We start from the raw sequence: 6,497 nt of genomic DNA on the forward strand, positions 1-6,497 counted from the left end.
TGATTAGAGCCAGTTTTTTGCAATTCTAGAGCCCACTGAGTCCTGAGGATACCAGGTTGGTACCAAGTTGATAACAGTACTTCTGTGATAACACCTATGGTGGCTAATACTAACACCCCCAGTTTAGAGTAAGATTGGGACTTGGATTAAGTGCCTGGGAGGGGAATACAGCTCCAAAAACAGTTTTTCCTCCTTCAGAATTTTGACTAGAGACAAAATAATTCCCTCGACTTCAACAGGTTTCTGGTTTCATGCAAAATCAACCCTACAACAACTATGTTTCCTAAGAAAGAAATAATCAAACATCCAGGCTTAAATTCTTCATGGCCATGAGAAATCAAGTATGTAACAAACGTGGCTCTGTATGCATGATGCTTTGGGACCAGTGAATGCGAATTCCCCACCTCCCACATCTAATCAAATAATTATTTAGTCATTGTGTAGCAGTATAGTAGCTTATGTGTCTTTCACTGGACTGTAGGAAAAAAAATAGAGAGAAACAGCAATTGTAGTGGTCCATAAGATTTGTATTGCCTAAAGGTGTAAGAGAGGAAGAAAAATATTCTCCCACAGATCCCTTCTTCAGGGAGCCAAAGAGAAAATGATACTAAGTATCCTGCAATTTGATCCATATTAGTGGCACCAAAAGATGGTTTGGGAGGGTTTTAACGCTTATCCCCTCCAAAACTCTGTTAACCTGCCCAAATAAACCATCCCAAATAACTTTACCATCTAAGTAAAAATAGGTTTTGCTATAGAAATATATCTTCAAGCAAGAACCCTAGTTCCTAAGAACCCTTAAGACCCTATGTAGAAAAGTTCCAACCATACACATACAATTAATGTGCAATCATACAAAAGGCTCTAGACCTAGGGAAGCAGGAAAGCATATGGTTAAGAAGTTGGGCTCTGGAATCAGGGCTGGCGTAAATATTATCTCTGCCTCTGATTAGTTATGAAACTTAGGGCAGTAGTGTACTTCTGTGTGCCTCAGTTTCCTCAGCTGCAAAATGGCATGCAAAATGATTTCTCACACGGTTGTTGTGAGACTTATGTCTGATCAAGCAAGCTAAGAATCTAGAACAGCACATTCAAGGAGTGGTGGCATTAATCTCAATTATACAGGGGCAACAAAAGCAAAAACAGGCCAGGTGCAGTGGCTCATGGTTGTAATCCCCATTTTGGGAGGGTGATGTGGGAGGATTGCTAGAGGCCAGGTGTTTGGCACCTCGGCTACATAGTGAGACCTTGTCTCTACCTATCAATCAATCAATCAATCAATCAAATGACTTATGTAAACTATGTATTACTTATAAATGATATTTATAATTGCAGTAACTATTATATCAGAATCCAGAGAACCTTCTGCTTCATCACAAATGCCAGTTGTCAGGAAGCCTATTCTCCATTCAGTTAAGGTATTTCAGGAATGTAATATGTACAGCTGATTCAGAGCTGGAGCCTCGTAAGACACACAACAAGAAAGAGAACAAGACATAAGAAGACAAGCACTGTCTTCTTGAATCTTAAGACAAGATCGCTAGCTTATAGAGGAAGAGAGGATTTGGAGTTCTTCCTTGATAGGTTGGTCATAATTTGATGGAATTTAAATGCAATGAACAGTGCACAATGGTGGTTTTGATGCTGCCCTGCTGTATGCCTGAGTCACGGGGGGAACTAGTAGCAGATGAGCCACACCAATGACTTGTGCTATAGCCATGCACTTCCCAAATCCACTTCCTAAGTTCTGCCTGAGCACCATCTGCCTAGGTTTAGCTCTCTACTTGCAACTCTCAGCATTTTTTGCATTTATATTTGTATTAATACATTATTATACTTACTGGTATGGTGCTTTGTAAGTAGGTTCTTTAGTAATTTCATGTATGATATGAAAAACTGCCTCGTAACTTTGTCACACGCTATTTAAGACCCAGGACTGTATGCTTACAATTTTCATCTGCTGACTCCTTTGTTTTTAGCACAAATCAGATGATTAGCAAATGCCAGGTGGCTGACTGAAACTTTACTGCAGCTACTCAGAATGCCTATCCTCAGGCCAGGCTCCTGTGATGAAATTGCTTCTTTTTGAAAACAGTTTTTGCCTTTATTTAACAGTCAGGGTCACTCTGTTTAAGGATCAGGGTCACTCTGATTAAAAGGGGGTGAGAAGCTGTAGGGGAGCTTGCATGTCTTTTGTCATCAGGTTGGCCCCTTTCCTATTTCCCATCTCCCTACTATTTCTTTAACCCAACAATGGAATATAAAACCACAACTCATGTCTCTAGGCCAATGTAAGATCACTTAGTTTTAAAATATTCTGACATCTGGTGGCTTTTGACATCTATCCTTTTTTTCTTTAAAATTATTTTGACAAATTTGGCCCTTTCTCTTCCATATGAATGAATATAAGGACTGACTGGCCTATGAATTTCCACAAATAACCGTTGTGAGATTTTTATTGGCATTGTATTGCATTAATAGATCTATTTATTGTTTTTCCATTTATGACCATAGTGTAACTCTCTACTTACAACTTCTCTTATATTCTTTAAGTTTTATAATTTTCTCTAAAATGGCACTTCGCATCTTTTGTGAGATTTTCCCATTATATTTTAATTGTGCTGCTGTTGAAAATTCCTTCTTCCAAAAATGATATTTTTCTCCTTTTTGCAGGTATTTAACAATGCTAGTTTTGCATATTCACCTTGTATTTGGCAACCTTAAAAATATTCGTATTGGTTGCAAATTAAAAAAAAAAAAAAACAACCCTAGCAACCAAAAAACAAAACAAGCCCAAAACCAAAAAGCTATTAATCATTTCATTCTCATGTTCTTCAACTTCCAGTAGCTTCCCATTTTCTATAGTGTCCAAAGTCCTTAACGTGACTCTGTAGTCTCTTCATAACCTGGCTTCAGTTGACTTTCAAGCCTTCTCTCTTACTGTCCTCTCTCTTTGATCTTGTCCCCGATTAGAATCAATCATTCATTTCATTGTGCACCCTTAATCTCCACCAATAATACAAAAACCAAACTCTTTGTATTTACACTTTACAGATTTAGGGCAAGTAATGGTCACATAATATTGATAGAACTAATAATTAGAAGCAATTAGAGATGGGTTGCGGTGACGCTGTAGGATTTAAAGACATGATATTTGGAGCCAGGCCAACCTAGGCTTGAATTCTGGCTCAACCACTTTGTATTGTTGGGTGAGTTATTTGACATCTTTGAGCCTCAATTTCCTTCTCTGGAAAATAGTATTCCTTTGAGGATTAAATGAGATGATCCTTGTAAAACGTTTACCCTGATACCTGCCCCATGGTAATTGCTCAGTAGGGTTAGCGACTATGATCACATGGTAGATGCCCAACTGATGTTTGTTAATAAATTGATCCCCAAACCCGAGTTTGCAGATGAAGAGATTGAAAGGATAAGGAAAAGAGACTTGCTCAAGGTCACACCTTTAGTTTGAGGTAGATCTATAATTAACGCTTTTGTATGCTAACAACGAGGTGTGAACTTTTTATGAATATTAGCATGTATAAGTCTATCTCATCGCTAGACTGAAAGCTTCTTGAGGGCAGGGACCTTCTCTGATTCACTTTTGTTTGCCCTTTGCCTCTAAGCGTAGTGTTTACTTATGTTATATCCTTAATAAATACTGAGTACAGCTTAACTTAAGAAAGTTCCCATCAGAAACTCAGACAAATAAAATTCTTTCATCAGTGTATAGATTTGATGTTGCAAACTTTTACTAAGCTCTAAATATGGCACACGATCAAGTGACATTAATAACGAAAAGCTTAATTTGAACATTATTGAATTTTTTGGCAACAAAACAATAGGCCACTTAATCATCAAGATTTTTAGATGAAGCAGACATTTCATATACTGCCAGACAAAAGGATAAGAAACTCAGATCTATATTTTTAACCTGCAATTGTACCCATGGCATTTATCATCAGTTTAAGCTTTGATTACAAAAGATTGTAAAGTATTGCCTCTATAGAAGTAATGGAATTTGATAAGTTGTTATCTTGAAGGATTAATTAGCACTCTGTGAGAGGAAGCAACTGAGTCACAGGTAACAAGTCTGTTGTCAAAAACATAAGAAAGGATGAATTGCCATGTCATTGCTTTTCATCTAAAAACACGTAGAGAGATACTCATCTTAAATACCTTATCTGGGAAATTACAGAATGCCTATTTTGCCATACATAAGATTTTTCAAAGTTGCACAGAAATTATAGAGACTGCAAAAATAATTTAGTATAGAACCACAAACTAGAGGGGCAGATGAAAGGCTATTACTTTCAAATCGTAGTATTAGTTCTCTCAAAATTTATTTTCTTACTTTGAAATGACTCACTGTTTGCTTGCTCATATTCCGTGTGCAGGATATGAAAGAGAAAGAGTGATCGAATATTGCTGATCACATCTGAAGACTATCATTTGCTTTTGCCAAATAGTGCTTTAAGAAAAAAATGAAGATACTGCATGGGAAATGACATCAGGATCTAATTCTCAAGCACTTTTTCCACTAAAGAACTATGCATTCTAAGTCAGGAGATGTGCATATTTGTTTTCTGACCATAGCAGGGGGGGTGGGAGGGGGAAGAAAAACAAGCGGTCCCTTTGATGAATAGCAAATACCTAACACCATTCTACTTTTGTTACACCAAGATCCAATTACCTCCCATGGTTCTTGAGTTTTTACAAAATGCCTGTGTATTCAAGCAGAATTAAAAGAAAAAAATCCAAATGAAGAAAAATAAAAAAGAAAGAACAAAGTAGAATCGCAGTCCAGGTAATTTTAAATGCCTAAATAATGTCATAGTGGGAAAAAAAAAAACACAATAAAAAGTGTAGTTCAAATTCATACTTTGTCTAGGGCAGCTTGTACACTGTCCGGCTTGGTTTGCCAAGTGCTTGTTAAAATTAATTATCGTACAGCAGCTTTCACTCTCTGAGTAGAACTCACAGAAAATATGCTTGGAGTGGAGAAATGCAAATTGGGTTGTGAGGTAATTTTGTACTCTAGGGACAGATCTTTTTTTTTTCCATTTCACATTACTTCATGTTGGAAAGGTTCATTATTATTTATAAAGCAGTACAAGCCCCAAAGCCAATCCATTTCTAGGCTCATTGTCACTTTCTGCATTCCAAACACCCCACTAAATTCCCAAATGAGTAGGCTAATTCTTTCCTTACAGAGCCATAAAACTTGCTTGGGGTATTACTTAGGTGACAGCACTTTGTTCAAAATAATTCTTATTCACTAGGAAAAGCATTCAAAACCTTATTTTGATGTGGTCATAACTCTGGTGGAAAAGAAATAGGTTTGTCTCTTATCACTATTAAATTTTGTTTCTTTGAGCACCCTGGTCCTAGAATAGTTCGGGCTACTGAAATACTTCAGAGTGCAGGCTTAGAAGACAATTATTATACTATTTACCATTCTACATGTTTAAGATGTACTCCTGAAAATGGTGCTTTTCAAGTCCATTTGGTCAGCAAAATCATAAATAGTACATTTAATATAATATCTGTAATACCCTATTTTGCAGTTAATCCAAATATTGTTAACTAATTATTACAAATGCAAAATTGATAAGAATTTGTTTAGAACCAAACAACACCCCAAAAAACATTATTCACTCTCCTCCTGCCATCTCCCCACTGCCCCAATATCTTGTCTCCAAGCTAATGTAAGGCAAGTGATTTCTCCAGAGTGACTAGTTTAACTCATTGTGAGAGGAATGTATCTTGTCTGCAGGGTTCCGAGGCTGGCAGTAGAGCCAGTGTGTTGAAGATAGGAGATTTCCCATCTCAACATAAGAACTTGTGACACAGCTACATCAACATGGCAGCTGTAGTGAGTGAGTCATGGGAGGTGTTCAAGTTGGGCTAGCCGTGCCAAAGAGACCATTCAGATATTCCATGTTCCCATCCCTAGAGTCTTGATGTAATCACCCTTTTAAGGGTGTATTCCCTCTTTTAACAGCTGCTTGATTCCTGCGACCCAAAGAGCATTTACAGAGTGAAATCCTTTTGTAGAGGTAGAATAGGAATGGAAACTTTCAATTCCTCATCTGATTTTGGCCAACCCATGCAGAGAAAATATCTGTGAAAACTGTCACAGGGTAAAGCTTCCCTTGATGATTTAAAATTTTAAATTGGAAAGGAACAAAATAAAGAAGTGAGACTTTTAAAATTGTGAGTTTCAATCCAACTCTTATTTCCACATACTACTTTTGTTTTAAGGAAAAACTAAAGATGACCAGGAAAATCTAATTTTGCAAAGTTATTCACTTTTTGATAATTGGGTAGAAATGATGGGTCCTTGCTACCTCTTCTTGCGTTTTTCCTTCAGTATTTATTTGTCTACTATTCTGTCTCTTAATAGTTATCTCTTTATTCATGTGTGTTCTGTGTTCTCTAAGATCATATTAATGCTAGGCACAGACTCAGGGAGGTGCAAAGTGAAAGATGGAACT

The sequence above is a fragment of the Eulemur rufifrons genome, chromosome 7 (assembly GCF_041146395.1).
Source record: "Eulemur rufifrons isolate Redbay chromosome 7, OSU_ERuf_1, whole genome shotgun sequence".
Lineage (NCBI taxonomy): Eukaryota > Metazoa > Chordata > Mammalia > Primates > Lemuridae > Eulemur > Eulemur rufifrons.